Raw genomic sequence first — 13018 nt, forward strand, 5'->3', positions numbered from 1 at the left:
TATCTTTGCTCTCATTAGTTTCAGAGAACTTCTTGATTTTGCCTATGTTAGTCAGGGTTCTTTAGGGTGACAGAACTAATGGGATAGATTTCTACATGAAGGGGAGTTTATTAAGGAGTATCAGTTCACACGATTACAAGGTGAAGTCCCACAATAGGCCATCTGCAAACTGAGGAACAAGGAAGCCAGCCGGAGTCTCAAAACCTCGAAAGTAGGAAAGCCAACAGTGCAGCCTTCAGTCTGTGGCCAAAGGCCAGAAAGCCCATGGCAAATCATTGGTATAAGTCCAACAGCCCAAAAGCTGAAGAACTTGGAGTCTGATGTTTGAGGGCAGGAAGCATCCAGTATGGGAGAAAGATGGAAGCTGAAGACTCAGCAAGTCTAGTCCTTCCATTTTCTTCTGCCTGCTTTATTCTAGCCGTGCTGGCAGTACAGCTAGATGATGATGATGATGATGATGATGATGATGATGATGATGATGATGATTAGATTGTGCCCACCCAGATTGAGGGTGGGTCTGCCTCTCCTAGTCCACTGACTCGAATGTTAATCTCCTTTGGCAATACCCTCACAGACAGACCCAGGAACAATACTTTGCTTCTTTCAATCCAGTCAAGTTGACACTCAATATTAACCATCACACTGCCTTAATTTCATTATTTACCCAAAAGTCATTCATGAGTAGGTTATTTAATTGCCATGTAATTGTATGGTTTTGAGCAAATTTCTTAGTCTTGATTTCTAATTTGACAGTGCTGTGAAGAGACTTTCTCCTCCCCAACCCCACAGTGTGTGTTCTTGACGCCTTTGTCAAAACTCAGTTGGCTATAGATATGTGAATTTATTTCTGGCCACACTATCCTTTTTCTTTGGTTGGTCTCTGTTTTTTACGCCAGAACAATGCTGTTTGGGTTACTATAATTTTGTAGTATATTTTGAAGTCAGTTAGTGTTATGCCTCCAGCTTTGTTCCTTTTGTTCAGTATCACTTTGGCTGTTTGGGTCTTTTGTGTTTGCATATACATTTTAGAATTATTTTTTCTATTTTATTTCAGAATGTCATTTTTATTTTGATACAAATTGCATTGAATCTATAAATTGCTTTGAGTATAATTGCCATTTTAACAATATTAATTCTTGCATTCCGTGACCATAGAATATCTTTCCATTTGTTTGTGTCCTCTTCAATTTCTTTAATCAATGTTTTATAGTTTTCCTGGTATAGATCTTTTATTTCTTTTGCTAGAGTGAGCCCTAAGTATTTTATATTCTTTGTAGCTATTATAAATGGGATTGTGTTTTCATTTCTTTTTCAGATAATTTACAGTTGGACTGTAGAAATGCTACTGATTTTTACAAGTTTATTTTGTGCCCTGCAACTTTACTGGACTTGTTTATCAATTCTGACAGTTTTTTTAAATAATGTCTTTAGGTTTTTCTATGTATAAGATTATATTGTCAGCTGGGCTCAGTGGCTCATGCCTATAATCCCAACAGTTTGGAAGTTCAAGATGGATGGATCACTTGAGGTCAGGAGTCCAAGACCAGCCTGGCCAACATGCTGAAACTCTGTTTCTACTAAAAATACAAAAATTAGCCAGGTATGTTGGTGTGTGCCTGTAAGCCTGTAATTCCAGCTACTCGGGAGGCTGAGGCAGGAGAATCGCTTGAACCTGGAAGGCAGAGGTTGCAGTGAGCCAAGACCATGCCACTGCACTCCAGCCTGTGCAACAGAGCAAGACTCCGTCTCGAAAAACAAACAAACCAAAAAAAAATAGATTATATTGTTTGTGAACAAGGCTAATTTGACTTCTTTCTTTTCAGTTTGGATGCTCTTTATTTCTTACTCTTGCAGAATTGCTCTGCCCAGGACTTCCAGTATTGTATTAATTTTCTCCATTTAGTATAATGCTAGCTGTGGGTTTGTCATATATGTTTGTTTGTTGTTTTTTTTTTTTTTTTGGTGGAGTGCAGTGGTACAATCTCGGCTCACTGCAAACTCCGCCTCCTGGGTTCAGGTGATTCTCTTGCCTCAGCCTCCCCAGTAGCTGGGATTACAGACACGTGCCACCATGCTCAGCTAATTTTTGTATTTTTAGTAGAGACAGGGTTTCACTATGTTGGCCAGGCTGGTCTCAAACTCCTGACCTCAAGTGATCCTCCCGCCTTGGCCTCCCAAAGTGCTGGGATTATAGGCATGAGCCACCATGCCCAGCCATACATGATTTTTTTTTATTTTGAGGTATGTTCCTCTATACCCAGTTTGATGAGGATTTTTATCGTAAAAGGATGATGAGTTTTATCAAATGCTCTTTGGCGTCTGTTGAAATGATCATATAGTTTTTGTTCTTGGTTCTGTGAATGTGATGTATTACATTTTTTGGTTTGCGTATGTTGAACCATCCTTGCATCCCTGGGATGAATCCTACTTCATCATGCTGAATAAACTTCTTATTGAGTTGTTGAATTTTGTTTGCTAGTATTTTGTTGAGGATTTTTGCATCTATGTTTATCAGTGATAATGGCCTGTAGTTTTCTTTTTTGTTGTTGTATCTTTGTCTGGTTTTCATATCAGAGTAATGCTGGTTTTATACAATAAGTTTGGAAATATTCCCTCCTCTTCAATTTTTTCAGAGTTTGAGTAGGATTGCTATTAGTTCTTCTTTAAATATTTGGAAAAATACAGCAGGAAGACATCAAGTTCCAAACTTTTCTTTGATAGAAGACTTGTTATCATGGCTTCAATCCCATGACTCATTTTTGGTTTGTTGAGATTTTCTGTTTTTTCATGGTTCAATCTTGGTAGATTGTATATATCTAGGAATTTATACATTTTATTCTAGGTTTTCCCATGTGTGGGCTGATTGCTGTTCACAATAATCTCTAATGATTCTTTGTACTTCTGTGGTCTCAGTTGTTATGTCTCCTTTTTCATTTGTGATTTTGTTTATTTGAGCCTTCTTCCTTTTTTTCTTAGTCTAGCTAAAGGTTTGTTCATTTTGTTTATCTTTGCAAAAAACCAACTTTTCATTTTGTTGATTGTATTTTTTTAAGTCTTAATTTCATTTATTCCTGCTGTGATCTTTATTTTTTTCCTTTTACTAATTTTGGATTTGTTTTGTTATTACTTTTCCAGTTCCTCAAGGTGAATCATTAGGTTGTTTATTTAATGTCTTCCTATTATTTTCATATAGTAATTTATTGCTGTAAAGTTCCCTTTTAGTACCAGTTTTGCTATACCTTATAGATTTTGGTATGTCATATTTTCATTTTCATTTGTTTTAAGGACTTGTTTAATTACCTTTTTAATTTCTTCATTGACTCATTTGTCATCCAGGAGCATGTTATTTAATTTCCATGTATTTGTTTATTTTCCAAGGTTTCTCTTCTTATTGATTTCTATTTTTATTCCATTATAGTCAAAAAGCTACTTGATATTATTTCTACATTTCTTAATTTGTTGAGACTTGTTTTGTGGCCTAAGATATGGTTTATTCTGGAGAATATTCCATGTGCTAATAAAAAGAATGTGTATTCTGCAGCAGTTGGGTGAAAAGTTCCATAAATATTAGGCCTATTATGTCTAGTGTGTAGCTTAACTCTGATATTTCTTTGTTTGTTTTCTGTCTGATGACCTGCCCATTAATGAGAATACTATGTTGGGGTTTCCAACTACTCTTATATTGCAGTCCATCTCTGTTTTTAGATCTATTAATGTTTGGTTTATATACTTGGAAGCTCTATTGTTGGGTACACAGATATTTGTAATTGTTATATTCTCTTGCTGAGCTACTCCTTTTATCATTACATAATGACATTTTTTGTCTCATTTTACAGTCTTTGATTTGTAGTCCATTTTATCTGACATAAGTATAGCTGCATCTGATTTTTTTCGTTTCCATTTACATGAAATATCTTTTTCCACCCCTTCACTTTTAGTCTATGTATGTCTTTATAGGTGAAGTGGGTTTCTTGTAGGCAGTACACAGTTGGATATGGTCTCTTTTCCCATTCAGTTACTCTATGCTTTTTAATGGGAGACTCGAGTCTGTTTCTATTCAATGTCATTATTAATAAGTAAGGACTTACTACTGCCATTTTGTTGCTTGTTTTCTGGTTATTTTGTAATTTTCTTCCTTCCTTCCTTCCTTCTTTCCTTCTTTCCTTTTTTCCTTTGTGGTTAAGCAATTTTCTCTGGTAATATTTTTAATTCATCACTTTTTATTTTTAGTAAATCTGTTACAGATTTTTACATTGTGGTTACCATAAGGTTTACAAAAAAACGTCTTATAGCTATAACAAGTTATTTTTTAAAGTAACAACTTAGATTTTGAAGAAAATAACAGAAACAAAGGAAAACAAAAAAAAACTCTACATTTTAACTCTAACCCCCTCTTCCACATTTTGACTTCACTTTGTTTCAATTTACATATTTTATATTACTATCTCTTATTAGGTTGCTAGTGCTAATACTGGTTTTGATAAATTTGTCTTTTGGGTTTCATACTAGAATTATGATTGGATTGTACACCACAATTACAGTATTAGAGTATTTTGGGTTTGTCCATGTACTTAATTTCACCAATGGGTTTTATACCTTCAAATGTTTTCTTTTTGCATGTTCGTGGTTTTTTCTTTCTGATTTACTAACCCCCTTTGGTATTCCTTGTAAAATGGGTCTGATGATCTTAAATTCTTTTATCTCTTGTTTTTCTGGGAACAACTTTATCTCTCCTTCATATTTGAAGGATAGCTTTGCTGGATACAATATCCTCAGATGTCAGTATTTTTCTTTCAGCACTTTAAAAATGTCATCCCACTCCCTTCTGGCCTGTGTGGTTTCCATTGAGAAATCTGTTGCCAGACAAAGTGAAGCTCCTTTATGTGTATTTGCTTTTCTCTTGCTGCTTTTAGAGATCCTCTCTTTGTTCTTCACCTTTGAGAATTTGATTAGTATTTGCCTTGGGATAGTCTTACTTGGATCAAATCTGTTTGCTGTTCTCTGACTTTCCTGTACCTGAATATTTATCTCTTTCTCAAGTTTTGGAAAGTTTTCTGTTATTTCTTTGATTAAGTTTTGTACTCCTTGCTCTTGCTTAGCTCCCTCTTGAGCACCGATAATTCTCAGACATAATCTTTTGAGGTAATTTCTATATTTTATTGGCCATCTTTATTCCTTTTTTCTTTTTTCTTTTGCTCTGTTCTTACTGTGTATTTTCAAATAGCTTGTCTTTGAGCTCACTGATCCTTTCCTCTGATCTATTTTGATTTTATAAGCCTCTAATAAATATTTTAGTTCAACAAATGTATTTCTCAGTTCTATAATTTGTTTGATTTTTTTTACTATTGCAATCTCTTTATTAAATCTCTTGATGAATTTCTGAATTTTTTTCTGTATTATCTTAGAAATCACTGAGTTTCCTTAAAACTGCTATTTTGAGTTATTGGTCAAAGAGTTCACATATTACTATCTCATTAGAAGATTACCATCTCATTGGTTTCTTGTTTTGTCCATTTGAGGAGATCATGGTTCCCTGTTTGCCCTGGTTTCTTGTATACGTATGTCTACGTCTTTGCATTGAATGATTATTTATTCCAGCCTTCTTTTTACAGATGGTTTTGTTTTTTATTGGATATGTTTGCTTACAGATTATTTGTAATTTAGCTATTGTCTTTCTTTTTTTCCCACAAGGTCACTGTCTCCTTTTTCATACCATATGGTGCCTTTAGCCTAGAATTGTCTCGGTTCTAGTGAACAATCAGAATGCTGCCCATCCAGAATGGGGGAGGTCCCAAAGGAGATATCCCTGTAGTGTGGGAAACCTAGGTGTTTGTGCCTAGAGGACCTGTGGAATGAACATCCTGTGTCATGGTGCTGCTGAACAGCCACTCTGATTCGGTTTTTGTTGAGTTACAGAGCAGAGTTTCCAGCATTAGGAATGGTAGTTCTACCTCCTCCCTTCTTCTCTGGCTGTCTTCAGGGATATTTCTTGGTTCACGCACTGCCATTGCTTCCTATGGGTAAAGACAGGAACGTGTCTTCTGCCAGGGAAACCCAAGATGGTGGGGAAGTTGGTTATCCATCTCAATCTCACTTTTTCAAGTGTAGAAACTATGAGTCAAAGGGAAGTTTTCCAGGTACTAGGTGCCAAGCAGATTGAGGGGAGGGGCATTGTAAATATGGAAGTCCAATTCTTTTATTAACTGCTTGGAGTTTTTTTTCACTTTTCTGTGGCCCTAAAAACTGTCTCATCCTCATATTCAAATCCTCAGATATTGCTGGTAATAATCCCAGCACTGTATTTTTTTTTATTTTCTAGTAGGGTTGAGAGTGGGGAGTGAAGCCACCTTGCTTCTACACTGCCATTTTTGAATCAAAAGTCCCCATATCATTTGCCATCAGAGAAATGTGAATTACATCCCTGATGGGATACCATGTCATACTTACTAGATATACTCAAAAAGAAAATTCTGATAATACCAACTGTTGAAAAGTGATGCAACTGGAACTCTCATATATTGCTGGTGGGACTATTAAATGGTACAACTATTTTAGAAAATAGCTTAGAAGTTTTTTATACACTTACCTACCATACACCTACTCTGTGGCCCAGAAATTCAATTCTATGTAGGCAGTTTTTTTAAGATCACCCTCAATAATTCTGATTTTCTGCTATTCACAGCCTTGAGTAATCCCCTCCCCTTGAGTAACATGCTTCTAACAATAGAATAGAGCAATATTGAGGGGACATTGCTTCCATAATTAGATTACAGAAGATGGTCACTTCCATCTTGCTAACAGTCTCTCTCTATTGCCTTCTCAGCTTGCATGCTTTGATAAATCAAGCTGACATCTTGGAGAGGCCCATAAGGCAAGAAACTGACAATAGCATCCAGCCAACTGCCAACTAGGAACTGAGACCTTCAGTTCAGTCGACTGAAAGGAACTGAATTCTACCAACAACTATGTGAGCTTGGAAGGAGATCCTTCTCCAGTCAATCTTTCAGATGAAACCCCAGCCCTAGATGACATCTTAATTGCAGTTTTGTTACACATTCTGAAGCACAGGATCCAGTTAAGTGGTACTCATATTTCTAATCCACAGAAACTGTGTGATAATAAATGTGTGTTGTTGTAAGCCACTGCATTTGTGGTAGTTTGTTCTGCAACAATAAATAGCTAATATAAACTCATAGGTATTTTCTGAAGATAAATAAAAACATAAGTCCATTAAAATGATTTGTACAAGGATTTTCATAGCACTATTATCTGTAATAGCTAAAAATTAGAATGTTGATCAAAAGGTGAAAGGATAAACAAATTATAGCATATTTATGTAATGGAATGCTACTCAGCTATGTTAATAACATGTTAATTACTTTAAGTGATTTGATTGCTAATAGGATGCACAAAACTTAAACAGTTTATACTCAGGAAACAATTTTGATATGGGCAAAGGATACAATACAGCAATAACAAGAGGTCCTAAATAAAGACTTCCTTATTCTTCCAAAATGGTGTTGGGTTTCCCTGGACATGCATTGTGTTCAGCTCTCAAACCACCATTTGTATGCACATAAAGATCCTTGGAACCACGAAGCCAAAGGTCTGCCAGAGGTAGGAGTCTCTTACAGTGAGTAGGATGCTTAGGTAGGCACACTACAACTACATGTCCAATCTCTAATGTCGACATTCCCCTGGCTTCACCTGAACCAGGTGAATCCATAAATCTAATTGTTATTAGTAAACAAGGCTGATAGGCTTATATATCCTGCCCCAAAATCACTTACATACACATAGTTGTAAAATATCATTTAACCCCAATTATTATATTCTCTAGCTTTGCTCAAGTATTAATATACTCCAGGCAATTCTAGTTATAGGTACATGGTCAATCTGACTGAGATTAATTAATACTACACATAAACACATAAGCAATTAAAAGAAACAAACTACTGATACACGTACAAGGATAGATCTGACAACCATTATGTGAGCAAAAAAAGCCAGTCACGAGAGTCTATTCTGTGAGGTTCCATTCATAGGATATTCCAGAATAGGCAAGCCAAAATCATGGTGATAGAAATTAGAAAGTGGTTGTCTCTTTTGGAGGGAGAAAGGGGCAGAAGGGGGGAAATGAATGACAGAACACACCTGGGAACATTCTGAGACTATGGAAAAGCTTTATAACTCGATGGTAAATACACTTTTTCAGCAGGTAAATAAATTGAGCTCTCCCTTCTGTGTTCTTCCACAGTGGCCACATACACCATGTGTTCCAGATGGCACAAGTACACAACGGCAGAGTTTCCACTGGTCTGGAGCCCTAAGCAACTGTGTGGAGAAGTTTGTCACTGACTTGTGCTGAACAAGTAGCATGTGTGATAAATCATATGTTAAAGCAATGATATTTATTTATTGTTACTTCAACATAGCCTAGTTATCCTGACTAACATAGTAGGATACAGATTTTTCTCTGTATCTCACAAGCAGCATCCCATATACTTTCCTGAAGCAATAGTTTCTCCATGAATAGTCACTGAATGAAAACAATCAAACACCTACTACTTTTCAGGAGAACACAAAATGATCAATTTGGGGCAAGAAAAATGGAAGAATATAATTTAAAAAGCTTAAAAATTATATCAAGGAACCTATTCCCATCATGTCTTTCAAATAAAATGGAAGACTATAAAATATACATGGATAAAAGACCAGGCTTTAGAACTAGGTTTGAGCTCAAGCCAAGGAGAGAGGCCTCACTTAGAAACCAACCTTGCTGGCTCCTGGATCTTGGATTTCCAGTCTCAAGAACTGTAAGAAAATTTATTTCTGTTGTTTAAGCCACCTAGTCTACGATATTCTGCTATGGCAGCCCAAGCAGACTAATGCAGCCTCTGATAATATCATTATCATCTTCATTGAACATCCTCAATAAATGGTTTTAGTTAGAGGGATGCTTTCATTCTTGCATATTTTGTTCAACAAATTCATATGCCTATTATATGCCTGACACTCTGCAGGGCACCAGTGCTTGAAGAATGAATAAGGCAAAGTCATTGCCCTCATGGAGGTTACATTCTAGTAGAATAAATTAAAACCAGATAACCAACTACTATATAGCATCCAGTACTGAAAAATGCCATGAAGAAAAATAAAAGCTTGAGGGATTAGGGTATGACCAGAGCTGCCAGTTTATACTGAATGATTCATTCAAGTATTATACTGAATGGCAAGAGACCCGTGAGCAGAGATTCAGATGAAGTACAGGAGACTGTCACGGAAATATCTGGGGAAAGAACTTCCAGGCAGAGGGAAGAACAAGTGCGAAGGCTCAGAAATGGCAATGTATTTGTCAAATTCAAGAAACTGCAAAGAGGCCAATGTGGCTGAAGCAGAGGAAGCAAAAGAGATTAAGAGTGGAAAATTAGGTGAAAATGGTAGCAAGAGTTCAGATAAGGTGGGGCCCTGTGGGCCTCAGGGAAAACTCTGGTGTTTTATTCTGAGAGATGGAAAGCTATTCGGGGATTTTATGCAGAGGGTAACTTGATTTGACTTATATTTAAAAGAATCACTCTTGGCTGCTGGGCTGCTTAATGGAGGATGGATTGGGAGTGGGGACAGGGGAGACAGTAAAAGCAGGAAAGCTGGTTGGTTGGCAGTTTATTGCAATAGTGCATGTGAGATAGATTGGTGGACTGGTCTAGGGAAGTCAGGTGAGATGGTGAGAAGATGTCAGATTCTAAATATATTTCCAAGGAGAAGGATTGGCTGCTAGATCGAATGTGGAATAGAAGGTAAAGAAAAGAGAAGGGATGATCTCAAGGATGTGGATGTAGCAGTAAGGGCCCTTGCAAAGACACAAGATCATCTGGATTATAATTTTCCACACTACTTTTAACTTGTGACACAATCCCTTCTGTGTGTTGTGTAATAAATCTTTAAAGTGGGATTAATGATGTGAAGATCAAATCAAACTCAAAAGGCTTTGAAAAATCAGTAACACAGACCACCAAACGGTTATCCTTTATTCATCCCCAAATGCATAACCTCGGTGAACTGCTGCTGCTGCCTTACTGCCTGCCTGGTCTTCACCCCCTCCCTGGCATGCAGTGATGCAATAAGTCATAAATAATACTGACACAGAAACCATTACTATCTCTGGCAGTGGACAGCATGTGGCATTCTATGAGTGATGGTGGCCCAGCACTCAGGTTCAGGTGACTCAGGAAAACAAGTTGCTCACTTTCCTGTCACAGACACCCCTGAAATGATGAAGGGGGCAAGATCAGGGGCTATCCAGGGACCTTGCCTCTGCCTCTAGCTGCCCTTTATAAAATGGCCATAGCACAATCTGCGGTGTTCCTTCACTGTGGTAGTCTCCTGAACAATAGCACAAGGAATATTGGCACTTTCGAGAAAATTGAATTTCAATTTAAGTAACAGAAGTGACCCCCTGCCCTTCCTGTCCCTATCCCTGCATTATTTTTCTCCATACCCCATCACCATTTGACATACAATAAGTTTTACCTTTGTTAATTGACTATCACTCCCTCCTGTAAAATATAAGTTTCTTTAAAGCACAGACCTCTCTGCCCACTCTGTCCACTGCTCCATCCAAAATGTTTGGTAACAGGCAGCCAAGGCACAATAAATCTCTGTTGCATTAATTAATGGATAGCTTTTTGAAAAGTTCTCAGCCATTTTTGGAGATCACATTAAAGATTTTCTTTTGCTTATAAAAATGTATAGACATTCAAAACATTTTGGCATAGAAATTCAGGGAGTTTACAGAAACCTTGACATCCATCCTTGAAGCAATCTTTTCCATTAAAAATCCATTAGTATAATCAAGAAAGCCTGCATCAGCAGCCCCAGGTTTTAGATTGTAATCAAGCTCCACCAATGCCTTGCTTTGCAGCTTTGGACAAGTCATTCCTACAATCTAGACCTCACTCTCATGATCTGTAAAGTGACTGGAATATACAAGTTGATCTAGCACATCCATTTCAGACCTAACATTGTTGATTCTCTAGTGCTGCAGACATAAAATACTCTAATCCAGATCCTTCACTGTGCAGACTGAAAAATTGAGACCCAGAGAAAATCAAGCACTAGCCATTGCCCCAGAATGACTCTGCTTTGATCTGGAATTTTCCCACTAGCCAAAGTTGTGTGTCTTCCTGCTCTTTAATTGCTAAGATGTGGTTTCCAGTTCAAGGCTTGATTGATTGGGTCAGTCAATGCTTTTTTATTGATTTGACCCAATTCCAGAGCCATAGAAAGTTGGCCACTTATGGTTGATGGGAAAAATAAAGGAAAGGTATAGCAGTCTTCTTACCAACTCAGCTATCCTTATCAGCCTGTTTTTTGTTTCACATTTTCTTATCGAAGAGGCTCATCCACATGGTATAAATTCAAGGTCATGATCAGGTGGGAAAGGTTTGACTTAACTGGAAGAAGGCATTTTGGAACAGGGAAAATCCACAAGTCAATGCCTGTCAGAGCTCTTGGTTCAGAGTAGGTAATCAGTCACTGGAGGGAAGGATTAAAAAAAAAAGGGTGGTAAGTTGTTGTTTCCATGTCTAACTTTCAGATTCTATGAAGATGAGGAGGGTGCTTTCTGTAACTTCTTCCTTCCCCCAATTTTATATATGCCACTTCCCATAGTTAGAGAGTAGGACCCTGAACTACATCCAAGTGCAGATAAAACAGCTCATTACTGCATTAGTTTTCTGTGGCTGCTGTAAAAATTACCAAAATGGGTAGCTTAAAAATGTATTCTCTCACAGCTCTAGAGGCCAGAAGTTCTAAGTCAGTTTTACTGAGCTGTAATCCATGTTGGCAAGACCACACTACTGTGGAGGCTCTAGGGCAGCGTCTTCCTGGCCTCTTCCATCTTCTGGTGATTGCCACCATTCCTTGGCTTGTGATTGCATCACTCCTCGCTCTGCCTCTGTGGCCTCACTGCCTCCTCCTCTTCTGTGTGTTGAAATCTCCCTCTGCCTCTGTCTTATAAGGACACTTATGATTGGATTTAGGACCACCCAAAAATCTCAGAATGATCTCACCTCAAGATCCTTAATTACATCTACAAAGATATTTTTTTTCTTCAAGTAAGGTAACATTTACTAGTTCCAGGAATTAAATGTAGACATATCTTTGGGAGACCACTTTTCATTCAGCCTACCACAGTTTCCTTCAGAGATACTCACCCAGGACAGCTGTCCTGGACAGTAACACCTGTGGGAGTTCAGTCAGGCTGGTGGGAAAAGTTTTAAGATGAAGTTATAGGATATAGACACAAATCTTCTTGGAAGGCTGGAAGGTTTTTGCAAAAGTCTCAGGATAGGGTTATGGCTGAAAGCAGCCTAATCCTTACCTTGAGTAAATAACTTAGAGTAGATACATAGGAATGCAGAGGAGTTTATCTAAATAACTTGCTTACTCATGTGGTCCTAAAACTAACCTTTGATCATTCTAGGGCAGGATGGCTCCCTCAGGGGGAAGGCGACCAGGTTGGTTACCCTCTAATGGTGCTGACTCAAAGCCTTTGTCATTTAAGGTGTGCTGAATAAAAGCCAACAGGGCCAGCGAGTCAGGGCCGTGGCCGCAACTCTTTACAGCACTCTCCTTGGAGTCTGTAAGTGTCCCAGACCCTCAGCTGGACTGACAAGCATAATATCTATGTTGGTGTATGTTATTCATCCATCGTTGGGTCAGGGTCTGTGGGACAGACCCCTGCAAACACCCTTGTCCCCACTGTTACCTAGGTATGAAGACAGATCCTTCCTTTCTAATTATTCCCCTTGAATATAATTTGAAAAAGTTATTTCAATGCTTTTTACCACTGTTATTATTTTGAAAAGAAAGAATAAGAAGAGAATGAAGAAGAGTCTCCTTCCTCCCTGTTGATACAGGGATAAACTATTTCATGCTGGCTGGGCTGGGTCATTAGAAGTCAGGCCCATACAAAGTCAGGAGGTCAGACAGGCTTGGTAAATTATAGCTAAAACAA

At 37.8% G+C, this 13018-nt stretch overlaps 1 long non-coding RNA gene across 1 annotated transcript; it reads left to right on the top strand.

The window, feature by feature from the left end:
* Positions 1-4570: 4570 nt before the first annotated feature.
* On the top strand, positions 4571-9859 carry LOC134730377 (uncharacterized). Its single transcript, XR_010112135.1, has 2 exons — positions 4571-7074; positions 8258-9859. It is a non-coding gene; the product is annotated as an uncharacterized LOC134730377 (long non-coding RNA).
* The last annotated feature ends 3159 nt before the right edge of the window (positions 9860-13018 follow it).

The sequence above is a fragment of the Pan paniscus genome, chromosome 4 (assembly GCF_029289425.2).
Source record: "Pan paniscus chromosome 4, NHGRI_mPanPan1-v2.0_pri, whole genome shotgun sequence".
NCBI classification, from domain to species: domain Eukaryota; kingdom Metazoa; phylum Chordata; class Mammalia; order Primates; family Hominidae; genus Pan; species Pan paniscus.